We start from the raw sequence: 15,196 nt of genomic DNA on the forward strand, positions 1-15,196 counted from the left end.
TCTCAGCAAATTTATTTCTCTCTAATTCACCTTAATCTGACCATCTGCCTTGGAATGGAGGAGAAACAACCTAGTGACAGAGCTGGGTGTGTGCAACAATTTATTTTCCAAGGTTTGGCATTCGGCTAGCCTTTATTGTCAAATCTTTCAAAGCCAGGAAAGATCAAGATCTCTTTAGTAAAAAGTCATCTATGGAATGTCCTTACCAGCAGTGCTATTATCAATCCTAACCATATTTAAAGTGACTTTAAATTTTCAAAACAATTCTGATCTTAAATGTAGCAGTGTTTATCACATAAGAAAATGATTCATGTCACGTTATAACACATAAGATATATAAATGAGTAATTTATTTTTCATTCCTCCAAAAACGACTTTGTATTTCAGCAATGAAAACACAGAACAATGAGTTGTCTGTGGAACTGAGTATCAAACCCAAGGCCTCACACATGTGAGTCAAGCCACATTGCAAGCCCAGAATGCTGGTGTTTGAATGATGCTGTTGGTGTAACAGTGTAGTGCCAGCCCAGCCTTCCACTGTCCTCTGACCAAAATTCTGATTTAACTGCTTCACACATTGATGTTTCATGGATTACATCCAGAAAAGAAGTTTACAGAAACCATATAACTTCCACCCTTTTAGAATTGCTGTACACTAGGGCTGGGGATGTGACTCAAGCAGTAGCGCGCTTGCCTAGCATGAGTGCGGCCCAGGTTCAATCCTCAGCACCTCATAGAAACAAAGATGTCGTGTCCGCTGAAAACTAAAAGATAAATACTAAAATTCTCTCTCTCTATCTCTTTAAAAAAAATTGTTGTACACTATATTGTACTCTTTGAGATGCAGAAAGAAATTTTAATTCAGACTTCACTAACATAGCATCTACTGTTCTTTGTCCATTAAAAAAGATTGCTTAGCCAGGTCAGTTGCACACAACTATAATCCCAGTGGCTTGTAAACATGAAGCAGGAGGCTAGCAAGTTCAAACACAGCCTTAACAATTTAGTGAGGCTCTAACAGAACTCTGTCTCAAGAAAAAAGAAAAGAAGTTGGGGATGTGGCTCAGTGGTTTAGCACCCTGAGCTCAATTCCTGGTACAAAAAAAGTCAGAAAACACAAAAACAGAATAAACTGCACTGTATAAAATGAATTTTAATTACTTTTTCTAAGAGCTAATAAAGGTACCTCTGAAAATCCATGCTAGTCTCTGGAAAGTCATAGCAAAGAAAATAACCAATCCCTGGAAGGGCTTCTATTAGCGAATGAAGTCAAGTGAATTGTCACAGAAATATAACATCTGGACAGTCACATCCCAAACAAAGCTGGTCTAAAAGTGAACTCTGTTTACTTACTGCATTCTAGTCTATTCACTTGTGAACCTTGTTCTTGCACAGAAATGCTGTCATCATTGTCTACCCAGGCCACAAACTTCTGAGGCATTCTCAACCTTCCCCTTCAGATCTTAACAACTGCCCAAGCCAGTTTGAATGACCAAAGAGGAAGAGATGGGCTCTGCTCCACAATCCTTCCCCACTTCTGGGACTTCTAGTGATGAGGGCAGGGAGCTCCTCAGCAAAGCTTCTGCCTAAGCAGGGGACACAAAACCCAAGGCTAAAAGTGCTCTTGGGGGCTGGGGTTGTGGCTCAGTGGTAAGCAATTGCCTAGCATGTGTGAGGCACCAGGTTTAATTCTCAGCACCACATAAATATAAACAAAATAAAGTTCATCAACAACTAAAAAAAATATATATATATATATTTTTTTTTTTTAAAAAAAGAGTGCTCTTGGGATTTTAAAAAGCACAGCTGGGAGGAGACCCTCTTTTCTCCCTCTTGTGGGAGAGCCTGATTATGGCTGCTGCTCTGTCACTTAGCCCCCAAAGGCCTAAAATCATGCTGGCTTCTGTTGCATTTCATTCCTTTGAAATTTTCTTCAGATATCTGCCTTCTTCAGTAATCCTCCTTTTAAGTTACGATGGTTGATTGCAGCCAATCATCCTGACTTGCACCTTCTAAACATTTCCAGACTGTGTGTCCACCTCTATCAGCAGTGCCCTAGCTCAGGTCCTCATCAGCTCTTATCTGGACTAATCCCACAGCCCCACAAGTCACCTGTCTCTAGTCCTCACAACCAGCTTCCATGGTACAGTTAACAGGAGGCACCATGTTCCCCACAAACCCAAACTCATCGATGGCTCTCCACTATTAAAGAAAGATCTAAATTCCTTAACAGGACTCACCCAAATATCTATACACAATCTTCCCTCCAGTCAAACAGCCATTTCCTCTTGACTCACATTTTAGCTCTAACTACCCAAAACTGCTTGGGTTTGGGCTGGAGCTCAGATACACACACCCACCACACTGAATTAATTAGTAAGTAGAAAGTTCCCATTTTGAAAACCTGAAGAAATCAAAGAAATGTGGCTTTCTTCAGGCTTTCTTCTAGGTGTCAAAGTCATCACATTGATGTCTACATTTCATTATATCAATATCCCTGTTACAAATAACTGGTACCAATGTACATAATACACAGTAGAAGCAAATGTCTGAAAGGAAGAACCATAGACTGTAACAAAAGGTTCTGATCACCGATGAATCTCTGCAGACAGAGCACCAGCACTGATTCCCTGAGAGGCTTTCTCACCAAGTGTCCCTCTTCTTCCACTGGTGACACTACCCTCTGTAGAAATCTATAGCCTGACACATGACATCTGGTTCCTTAAGGACAGGACCATGTTCCAAGCATCCATGGATCTCCAAGCCCAGTCAAGTCCTCAGAATACATTAGACACCTGTAAATATTTACAGAATAATGTGTGCATTCTGAGCTAAGCAGAACAATCAAAGACATTTTCTGATTTTAAAAAAGTGCACTGGATATCAGGTTAGAAAACTTGGGCTTCTTCTTCATTAAATGTGATGAAAATATTTGAAAACACAAAATATTTTTTAATATCTCTAACCCATTGTGTAGTTAACTAAATGATCATTTTTTTTCTGAAGAAAAAAAATAATGGAAGATGTTGAGAAACAAGGTCTGTTTTTTTTTAACTTATAGAAAATTTCAGAGAAAACTGCATAAGCAGTCAAAAAACTGGCAAATTGGACTTGACCAAAAAAAAACCTATTGGCTATATAAGAATGAAAAGACTATAGAATGAGAAAATATTATACTTCTTATATCTTATTAGTGTACATTTGTGTATATCCAGAATACAGAAGAACTATTACAATTAAACAAGAAAAGGACAGATCAATTTTTAAAATTGGGTAAAGAATCTGTATAGGCATTTGTCTAACAAAGATAAACAGTGGCTAACAAGTACATGAAGATATTGAATATCATTAGTTATCAAGGAAATGCAAATCAAAACGACAATGCAATGCCACTTTATATCCATTAGGATGACTACTATAGAAAAATACCATGGCACAATGTTGGCAAAGATATGGAGAAATGGAATCTACAAAAATTGCTGATGGGAGTATAAAATGGTAGAGTTACCTTATAAAAGAGTCTGGCAGAGTTACTTATGGCCCATAAATTTCAATCCTAAGTATCTACCCAAAAGAAAACTGAAGTCAACTCAAAAACACAAATATTCACAGCAGCATGATCATAAGAACCACGAAGTGAAAGTCATCCAAATATTCATCAACTGATAAATGCATAAACAAACTGCAGTATCTATATAACAGAACACTACTTAGCAATAAAAAGGGAATAAAGTTCTGATATGTGCTATCTCAAAAACAGGCTAAGAAGTCAGACACAAAGGGCCATATATTGAATGATTACATTTATATATCATATCCAGAACAAATAAATCCACAAAGAGAGAAAGAAGATTCATACCTACATGGAGCAAGAGTGAGTGGAGAGTGACTGCTAAAGGGCATGGGTCTTCTTTGGATATGACAAAAGTGTTTCAGTGTTAGATAGCAGAATAAGAACACAACTGTGTGAATTTACTAGAACTCAGTGAATTACACTTTTAAGGAGTGACCTTGAGGGCAATGTGAGTTATATATCAATAAAGCTGTTATTTTTGAAAATGGCTGCCCAAATCATATACTAACGCCTCTGCACAAAGGTCTGGTTGATTCACTCTGCCTGTGACAGAATAAGCTGTCAGAAAAACACACAGTCTGTTCAAACAGGGAAATAATCTATGTTCCTACCAATAAATCCCTATTTCAACCAACCATAAAACCAGATCCAAAGTAGAAAGAGCAAAGAACAAAAGAGCATTCAATTCAACAATTAGCTGGAAGGTTACAGAATGAAACTAGCCAAAGACAGTCTACCCAACTTTCCAATCAAATGATCACTTACTCTGCCAGTCTAAATTAAGCTTTATGCCTAATATAGAAAGAAACTGTTTCAAATACAGAAAATCCAACCCATTTAATATGTAATAAAGTCTTTTTTTTGGGGGGGGTAGTTGCGGATGGACATTATTTATTGATTGATTGATTGATTGATTGATTGTGGTGCTGATGATCAAACCCAGTGCCTCACATATGCCAGGCAGGTGCTCTACACTGAACCATAATCACAGCCGTGTAATATAGTCTTTATATCTATTTAAATGTAGTATAACATTATGTTATACTATTTAAATGTAGTATAACATTAACAAAAACAACAAAATGATAGAACTATACCTGCTTCTACTAAATTCTTGATGGAAAAGTTTTCAAGAACAAGCAATTTGTTTCCTGTTACAGAATAGGGGGTGATTTTTTTTTTAGATCAAAGTTTTTTTTTTTCTTCACAGAATTTCATACTTTGCTAATATGAAGGCATAAAACAGCAACAAATAACAATAATGTGTACAGCAGAGAATCCACCAGGGTAATGTTGATATTTGAAAATGGCTAGATAATTTTGGGAGGATTTTAGAATAAATGCAACAGAGGTCAATAATCACAGAATTTTAATGTTAGAGTACAATCAGTCAATGACTAAACAGAGTTAACATCTTTTATAGGCCCATTACTGATTATTAACATTTTTGTTTTGCAAATGGGCACATACTGGTAAGAATGGAAGAAAGGACAATAACATGCATAATATTAACTACACACTTTAAAATTTATGAACCATGCAGAAGTTTAGTTCAAGTAGTATACTAACGTTCTACATCCGATTCAAAACCACATAGTTCATTGATCACAGATGCATGGTATTAGTCATGAAGTTTCAGAACACATTGTGTTGATTTTGAAAGGACATTAGCATCTCAATGATTTCAACTTTATCTCCATTTAACTTGCTTGTAAAGTATTATGATGTACTGTGTATTTAAAATCAGCAGACCGGCAATATTACTTTATAATTTTTAAGTTTCCATGGTTGCACTTTTTTTTTTAACACAAAATAACCACATCAAAAATGATAAAATTTAAGTAAGAAAGAAAACCTGTGGTTGTGTCTTATTTCTTTCATAATCATAAAAATCAAAGCCTTAAAGCTTCATTGTGAAACAGTAATGCAAAATCAAATATAATGGCATACATATGGTGCCAAATGCTAAAAATTATATTTTAAGCTATATATAAAGACTGCCAAAATTTGTTTTTTTTATAGTTCAAGAAATATAGGGGCTGGGGATGTGGCTCAAGTGGTAGCACGCTCGCCTGTCATGCGTGCGGCCCGGGTTCGAGTCTCAGCACCATGTACAAACAAAGATGTTGTGTTTGCCGATAACTAAAAAATAAATATTAAAAAATTCTCTCTCTCTCTCTCTCTCTCTCTCTCTCTCTCTCTCTCCTCTCTCACTCTTTCTTTAAAAAAAAGAAAGAAATATAACTATAGACTTTTGTCATAACCAGTTAAAATTTTGTGTGTACTTTATTTTAAATGCAGGAGTCAAATGCTCTTCATTTTTGTTCTCTCTTTTTTGTTTTATTGTAGCATTTTGATTACAACTGGCTAAGACTAAAAATGTGTTGTTAAAATCTCTGATATTGGGCTGGGGATGTGGCTCAAGCAGTAGCGTGCTCGCCTAGCATGCGTGTGGCCTGGGTTCGGTCCTCAGCACCACATACAAAGATGTTGTGTCGGCCAAAAACTAAAAAATAAATATTAAAAAATTCTCTCACTCTCTTCTCTCTCTCTCTCTCTCTCTCTCTCTCTCTCTCTCTCTCTCTCTCTCAAAAAGAAATTCTCTGATATCAAAGAGGGATCTGAATTTCCAACGTCCTCATTTTTATTTTATGGAAAGGCCAAAATGTACATAACTGCAGGCTCTCTTTCTCTCCAGATATTTCTAAATCCTTTCCCTTCCAGCATCCTTCACTCTCTATAAAAAATAAGTTTACTCTTCTTTATTTAAGATATCTGCCACCAGAGCAGCCTCACTGTAGCAGGTGCTATCTGTACATAGTGTATTTCAATGAGGATTTGTAGCGCATATTTTAGAATCATTGTTCAAGGAACTTTCATTCATCTGGGGCACTGTCTTCTCCTAGGCCATCACTCCATTTTTAGCCAGGGACCCATGTGAAGACACGGCAGAGAACCTTGATTCCCCAGATTTTGACTTCAGCTCTTTGGCCACTTCTTCCACTGAAGCAGCATAAGGATGTCTGCCCTAAATTGCTCCCTGGCTTTTATAACCTCGGCCATAGTGCCTTTCACCTCTACAAAACCTTCATATCACTATGGTGTAAATAACTCCTCTTGGACGCCCTCTTGCTGGTCCTCCCACAGAGACAACTTGCAGTGGGAAGGGCCCTCAGCCTCCATGGTCCTGCCTGCTTCCTTCCCAGCAGCCAACCACAGTGCCAGCAATTTCTAGTTTCCCTCCCTGAGAAGGTATAGTTTGGACTCTGCCCTGGGACTTGCTAGTCCTACTGCTGTCACTGCCTGAGAAGGCTCCATAGTGTCCCCATGCTGCCACCACCCAGAAGGCATCCTAAGGGTAAGTTGCTATGGTTTTCCCATAAGGGCTGCCAAAGCCACATACTTCTGCAAAGCCTCTGCCCCTGCCCTGAGCAGAGGTTTGAGGAGATTGCCCCTTGTAAGCTGCCCATTCCTTAATGATCACTAATGAGAATTCTGGTGGATGTCTGTTCTTTCTAAAAGCAAGTCTCTCAGTTTTTTTTCTGCTTTCTGCCAAACTAAACAGGACTCTGTATACATACTGATGAACTGGCCTATTGAGCAGGGCAGCCGGAAGCAGATCTTTGTTGGCTTCATCTTCAATAGAAACAGCAATTTTGATTTCACACTTTATCAGGATTTAGAAGATGTAAGGGTACATCAGCACCTTCTTGTGCCTGTGCTTGGCCACTTTTAGCACCTCATGTGTTATAGGGGCAGGGGAGGTATGGTGATGTCCATGTGGTTCCTGGTGGGCATTGACAGGAGGCAGGGGATTGGCTGGACTGTGCCCATCTGACTCCTTTTGCCTTCCACTAGCTAGCTTCCTGAAGAGGCAGTGGAGAAACCTTCTACCTTTGCATACCCTCATTGTCATTGTCTAATGATTATGATGTAGAAGAGCCAGGGAAGTAGGCAGAATCCACCTTATTGGGGCTGCCACTCTGGGCTGGATTGATGTGCGAGGACCGCTCATAGAGTGGAGTGTGCTTCCCCTCATGAGGAATGTTGCTGTAGTTGTTCTGCTCTGTCAGGTTCTTCCCACTGGTATCCAGAGTGAGGGCCAGCTAAGTGAGGATGTATACACCCTGGCCCAGAGCTCCCCAGGGCTGGGCTATTTCTTTACTTTTATGTGGTATCGATGATATAACCCAGAACCTCTCATGTACTAAGCAAGCATTTTCCCACTGAGCCACAAACCCAGCCCACATTTAATCTTATTTTAATAAATGTTTTTTATTTATTTCTACCCTTCCCCCCTTTTTTTATTCACCTTCCAATCTACGTGACTAGAAAAGCCTAGAAAATGATAAAGTCTAATGTTAATTCTGGTGTTTGGGGCACTGGGTTTTGGCAAGATTCCCACCCCTTGCTCAGTTCTGCAGTATTACTCTGGATACTTTAAATTCTTTATAAGAGCCTGTAGCATTTTTATTTAAAAATGCAATCAATTTCCCAACATACAGCACTATTTTTGAAAGTTTTGGGGAATGACAGGATGAGAAAAGCATCTAGCATAGTGTGGTTGTGTGATTCTGAGAGGACACAAAACCTTTATTAGGTCACAAATGGTTTTCTTACCTAGAATGTGCTTTTCTTTGCTTTTTAGAAAATTTCTACTCATCCTTCAATACCTAGTTAAATGTGAAGATTTCATATTCCCAGCCAGTACCTATATCCAGCCAACCAGACCCCTTCTATGAAGACTTAGAATCTGAGCAGCGACAAAGTGACAGCAGAAAGACTTACAGTGTGCTCATATATCAGCAGGTTCCAGGAAGGACTATAAAGGGGTTTTGGGCACTGAGATCACCTGGAAAAACCCAGCTCTAGTTTTATTGAACTTTTCCATCAGGTTCCCTTGACCTCCCCAGTGTCATCTAGTGCATTTTTAAAAGCACCCAGATCAGTTTCTGCAGCTTGAAACCCAAGCCTCCAACTGCTGCCCTGTCCTTAGAGCATTGATTCAGGCTGTCAGAATAAACCATAGTCATACAGAAGTCATTATAAAGAGGCTATTTCTTCTGAGACTGAACCTTGAGAAAGATGGCCATGATCAGACACCTATGGTCCCTAATTCTGAGATGCCCCAGGCTGGCTGGATAAGAGATCACAGAAGACTCTTGTTTGCCAAGTACCTGTGCCCATCCTGTGCTGAAAGGGTAAGAGAAGGTGCTGAAGGCCACAGAGCTAAAGAAAATCTGAAGGCCATGTCCTTTGCAAACATCCTTTTTTAATTCTGACTGGGCTCTTTCACATATAGGGCAAGGATCTTGCTAGTTTCTGGCCAATGACTCTCCTGCATCCATAATACACAGACAGTGCTGAAAACATGCTCACATTTATGCAAATAAAGTATTATCATCAGCTAAATTTTGTAAATGGAGATAGTCTGACTCAGGTTAGCAAAGTGATTCAAGGTCATCCATGTTTGGGCTCCAAACCTGACCAGAGCCCAAATGTAATTGTCCCTTAGACTCAGTGGTGTCACAATCATGGGCATCTCTGCAAGATTCCTTTCATTAATTTCAGATGAAGTTTTCGAGGAGCAGTAAAAAGGCCAGGTGACACAGGGTGGCTGGTGTAGGAGTGATCTTGATGAAAAAGCATAGCTAACAAAGAAAATCTGAGCCATTTGGTATGCTAGTGGATGTTGGTGGAATTGAGCCAAACCAGACAGCAAAGCTTCCACAGCTAGAGAAAAAACCCCTGCAATCCCAGAGAGTTAAATAGGTCGGTGGAGGATGAACCATGTGGACAGAATGCAGAGGATCAAATGGGTAGGGTGGGCATGGCTCTGCAGAACAGTGCAGGTAAGAGGCCAGATGCTGGGTGGAGCCTATGAAAAAAAGGGGAGAGGACTTAGTGGGGCTTAATTGTTTGGCAGAGGTGGTGAGGCAGAGTCAGGCTGAGTGAGTGGAGCCCATCCCATAAGAACAGTGGGCAGGGAGAAGACAGAGGAAGCACGTGGGTAGCAGCATCCCATTCAGGACCCCTTATGTGAGCATAGCCTAGGAATAAGGTGGCACAGTGGTGCGGGAGCAGAAGGCATGGTGGGTGCGTCCACAGGAGGCAAAGGGAATCAGGAGAGGCATCCAGGAATTCTGTTAGGAGTCACTGTTGACCCAGTGAGGAAGAAGGGTCTTTGTGCTCTGAGATAGAAATGTGACCTCAGGGTCTGCTCCACAGGGGGACTCAGTTTTCCCACTTACAACTGAGACAATGGAGGGAGGCTGAAGATACCACAGCAAAGCCTTTCTTGGTTCCTCCCTCTCATGGGATGCTGTGCACTTTCCATATTTTCAGGTTGGTTGGGTTCTACAGGGTTTCTGGAAGGGATCCTGGGGATATTGCCTGAGACACTTTGTTATGGGAGAACAACGATTTTTCCAGAATGTTCACAGAGACTTCTCTTGGTGCCTGCTCTGTACATACTGAGACTTGGAGGTCCCAAGAGGGTAAGCCTGTGATGCAGCCATCACTTGCTGGAGCCTGGTCTGGATTGCACATTCCACTGCACTGGCTCACAGGCAGGGGTTTCCTAGCACCTGGGCAATGAAAAAAGCATTTATGGGGGAGGAGGCCTTGACCCTTTCCAGAAGCGACTTTTGGAAACTCCCTATATCTGTAAAGTAGGACACAAAGTGACACCAGCTTCTCAGGCTGGAGTAAGGCCAAGCCTCAGCTTCATGATTCTCTAAAAGGCAGTTTGAATGGATGGGTAAGGGATCTATTTTTGACAGTGTTATCATTTAGGTTTTTTCTTTTAAATATTTATGTTTTAGTTGTAGATGAACACAATGCATTTATTTTATTTTTATGTGGTGGTAAGTCTTGAACCCAGTGCCTCATGCATAATAGGCGAACACTCAACCTCTAGGCATAACCACAACCCTCATTTTTTTTTTTGAGAGAGAGAGAGAGAGAGAGAGAGAGAGAATTCTTTTTTAATATTTATTTTTTAATTTTCAGAGGACACAACAACTTTGTTTGTATGTGGTGCTGAGGATTGAACCCAGGCCGCATGCATGCCAGGTGAGCGTGCTACCACTTGAGCCACATCCCAGCCCTCATTTGGTTTTGTACATGGAAACATAACCCCTTGCTTTTAAAAATAAAACTATTAACACCAGGCTTTGTTCTAGGCAAATAGGACATGGGCATCAACACAGCAGCAAGGAACCTCTACTCCCATTCTTCTGGGGACTACCATTCCCCTGGTCTGACCCAAGAATTCAAGCAATAAAGAAACACGGAGTACTGACCTCTTTTAGGCATCTGATCTAAGGTTATCATCCATAAATGTTTTACCTTCTGAATTATTCTAAGACACCCCTCGCCATGTCATTTACCTGCCCCAATCCTTTTCTACCTGTGAGATAAAGGCCTCCATAGGATATCTTCCATTTCTTGCTTCTCCAGTTGAATTTCCTCACCCTTTATTGAGGTTTCAAGAATTCCTGTTTTATCTCTACTTGTACTTAGGGCTGTGCTTAACGTGGATACTTTCATTGTTAGAAGTGCTAGCTCCTTATTAGACACTAGATGGCGCCAGAATTATACTTTTGATTTTTACTAATTTTAGAAAGCCCTTCAGTACTTGTTTTACAAGAAGATTTTTTAATTTTTTAAAAACAAATCTTCATTAGTTGTATGTATGAAATTAATCATCCAGCTATGGAAGGGAGGATTATACTCACCATCCAGTGTGTGTGTGTGTGTGTGTGTGTGTGTGTGTGTGTGTGTGAACATATATATTTATATGCATATTTTGTTTTCAAAATTTTATTCAGCAGTGGGGTAAGAGATGCAATTCAGTCATGGCCTCTTCCTACTTCTGTTGTGCCTAGGCTGTTTCAGGAGTCCTTACTAATATTGCAGATATTTCTTTCTCTTTTCTATGCTGTGATTATTGTAAGCCAATAAATAGAATAAATATATTTCAGTGATGCCAATGGTTATCTCACTTGTGGTTATCCATTGGGCATCTGTAGGCCTAAGTGAACAATCAGTGCTTTTTGGCAAAAGCAGCTTATAAATCTCTTGATATGAAGAGGATTTGTGGCCATTTAGCAACAACTTGTCCGCATGGATATGATTTCCAATAGAATAACAGGAATAAAAGTGGTTTAATTGGATTTATTTATTTATAATTATATATTTTATATATATTTAATATACATAAATTGTATATTTATATGTTTATAATTTTGAATATCTCTCTCTCTCTCTCTCTCTCTCTCTCTCTCTCTCTCTCCCACACACACACACAAATGTTTATAATATTGTCTTTAGAATAAGCAGGGTTGGGGGATGAATTGGGGTGAGTGTAATGGTTAAAAGACCAAGGACAATTGCTGAACTTTAGCACTCTTGGGTAGTTGCTGATACCCAATCCTGTATGGGGCAGAAAGACCACATGAGGCTAGTCTTGAGAAAGGCTTTTGCATTGATGTTTGTGATTTCTCTTAGATATCCACATGAACATGTCTGAGGTAAGAGAAGAGGACTGGGAAGAAAATGGATATTTGGGAGACAGGGGAATGTGGAAAATACTGCCATGAGACTTATCAAAATCCTGGGTGTGGGTAAAGATATAGAAGTACAGGGATCATTTCTCTGAGGTGGGCCACACCTATATTTAGCAATGAAGAAGAGAAGTCTATGAAAGAGATGGAGAGTGAGGGCATCCAGTTAAGGAGATAGAAAGCCAGGGAAATGAAATGACGTAGATTTCTGGAAGAGATGATTCTAAAAAGTAAGTTTTTGTTATAAAAAACTACTAAAAAGTGAATTACAGGGTGACAAAGGAGGGACCTTTAGATTTGGTGCCATTGTGGTTTCTGATTATGTAAGTGGAGCCCCTGTTCTCTTGTGGTGAGAACTGAACCCAAATGGGTGAGGAAAAATTAAGGTCAGTATAGTGAAAGCAATAGCTGGAGATTGTTTTTTGAATTGTGTACAATGAGACAAAGGGAGACTCAGCCAGGTGTTAACATTTATGGTCTCTGAGATGTGGGGACAGTTCATTTCTGCAAATGCTTGTTTGTGGCTGCAGAAATAATTTTTCTATTACCATTTTTGCCACCTATATCCTAGAATTGATTTTTTAAAAAAGTAATATGGAAGCCCAATAGTAATTTCTTGAGAGTAGGAAGAGTGCTGGGGCAGGATAAGGGATAAAAGTAGATGATAGATAATTAGATATGATCACTGTGTGTCATGCATTTGAAAATATTATGCTTGAATCCATTAACATGTGCAATATATATATTTGTTAATTAAAAACAAATTAAAACTAATAATTCTATTTGATTACTGAAAGATAGGCACTCAACATTGAGGGATAGAGTATCCTTATGGTTTGTTCCCTGCTTGTGAAAATGGTCATTGTCAGTTACCTGTAAAAAGAACTGATTAAATAATTTTTGAAGAAATAGTATGGATTTGAAATGCCTTGTTGCCACAGCATAATGAGGTTACCTGATGGTCACTGAAATATTTGAAGTGCCACAGTCCATTCATTGTCAAGGTAGTTTGTGTCAGGTTCATCCTTTGGGAATGTAATAATTTCCCTTATTCCTTCACTGTTTGTTGCATTCAGGTCACTGAGTCTGCCCACTCCTAAAAAGGCAAGAATACTAAGCTCCACATGAAGGAGGGGATTCTATTTTCCTGCATTGTTTTGAACTCTCCTAATGAAAGATTTCTCTGTTCCTGTCACTTTTTATCAATGAAGCCAATTATTTTTATCACTAAATACATATTTATTTGTTGCTTTCACTCATATTTTACTGTTAAAGTTGTTTATTTTATTGATAACATTTTTCCAGCTTTCACTATTTCAGGATTTTTTACTTTAGTTTTTATTTCATTTGTCAGGCATCCACATGTGGAACACCTTGGGAGACTCTCCTCCTACTCTTTCTTCTGTTCCTCCTTCTATGTTCATGTTCATTTTAAAATTTATCTTACCAGATCCTAGACTCAGCACTTTCTCCAGTGAAATATGCACCTTTTTACTGATATTGTTAGGGCAACTTGTGTAATTTGTCAGGCCCAATGCAAAATGAAAACTTAGAGTGCCTTTCTAAAAGCAGGTGACCTGTGCTATTGACATCATGCCACAGAAATCTATTTCTTTCTTCTGTGATCTCTTCACATGTCATGGTACATCTTGTCTGTCTTTTAATTGTCCTTCTTATTACAACATTTTAAACATTTATCTTTAAGTATGCCATAAGAATTCTAGATGCAAACTTACAAGCAAGTCATACTCTAGAGCTTGCACATCCATGTTGTGTTCATTAATGCCAAAGCAGTGAATATGTTACACAGAATCAGTGCAATTGTTTTTACTACACTTTGATAACTGTGAACAGTTTCTCCAACTGGTTTGTTAATGAGTTTGAAAGAACCGGTAGAAATGTGACTGTAGATCACCCTGGTTTCCCTTTCCCTTCACATCCTCAGCTGGAGAGGTGGGCTAGCAAAGAGTACCTTGAGTGACAAGGCTATCTTCTTTATGTATTTGAATCTAATTCTGGTGGACATTACTGTGTGGCCTCCCTGGGTTTCATCACCCTCCCTTTTTTTACGTACTTGTGGATAGGACATGGTCACATTGTACCCAACTTTCTCTTAGCTCCCATATTTTCTTGGCCCACTGGAATTCTGTGATTATGGGAATGAAAACTCAGTGTGCATGAGGTGGCGAAATGCAGTATACCTGCAGGTTACATTTATGTGCTGTGTTCATATCTGTGGTCGATTGCCTTCTTGGAATTTACTTTTGAAAAATAAGTAGTAAAAATTATGATAGAAGTAGCAGAATATTCAATCAAGGACAGGTCCACTTTGAGCAGGAATCCTGACTGTGTAGGAAGAGCATCATGGGGTTAGTCCCTGGTTCCCTGCCTTCTACCTCCTCCTCTCTCTCTCCATCATCCTTCTCTCCCTCCCTCCCTTGCTTCTTTCATTCCTCCCTTGCACAATAGTAAGAACACTAAGTAGGATATATGTACTCTGAAAACATACTATTATAAAGTGTAAGTATAGAATTATTCTGCAAATATTTAGAAGTTGTTTATCTTATGAAATTGAAATTTTATATCCATTGAAGATCAGCACCCCATTTTACTCTAACCACGTTTTTTTGAAAACAACATGCTACTCTCTGTTTACATTTTTTTTTTTTTTTTTTGCCACTAGGGATTGAATCTACAGCACTTAACCACTAAGGCACATCCCCAGAGTTTAATTTATTTACTTATTTTAAATTTAGAGACAGGGTTTTATTCAGTTTCTTTTGGCCTGGCTAATTTGATAAGGCTAGTTTTTAACTTGTGATTCTCCTACCTCAGCTTCTGAAACCACTGGTATTAAAGTATGTCCCACTGTGCCTAGCTTGCTTACTGATTTTTCCTCAAGTTTTTTTATTTTATTTTAATAGAGTCATAGGGATTTTCTTGTGTGTTTTAGACTTTACACTTTTTCTTGTGTGTTTCTTGTGTGTTTCAGACTTTACACATTTTTCAGGTGATGTGTAGATAATTTCTCTCATTCCAACAGTTGAGTCTTTTT

General features: G+C 39.0%; 1 pseudogene; it reads right to left on the reverse strand.

Annotated features, from left to right (window-relative positions):
* Positions 1-6,326: 6,326 nt before the first annotated feature.
* On the reverse strand, positions 6,327-13,910 carry LOC143389075 (constitutive coactivator of PPAR-gamma-like protein 1 pseudogene; annotated as a pseudogene).
* Between the last annotated feature and the right edge of the window lie 1,286 nt (positions 13,911-15,196).

This window comes from Callospermophilus lateralis, unplaced genomic scaffold (genome assembly GCF_048772815.1).
Source record: "Callospermophilus lateralis isolate mCalLat2 unplaced genomic scaffold, mCalLat2.hap1 Scaffold_43, whole genome shotgun sequence".
In the NCBI taxonomy this organism is placed as follows: Eukaryota; Metazoa; Chordata; class Mammalia; order Rodentia; family Sciuridae; genus Callospermophilus; species Callospermophilus lateralis.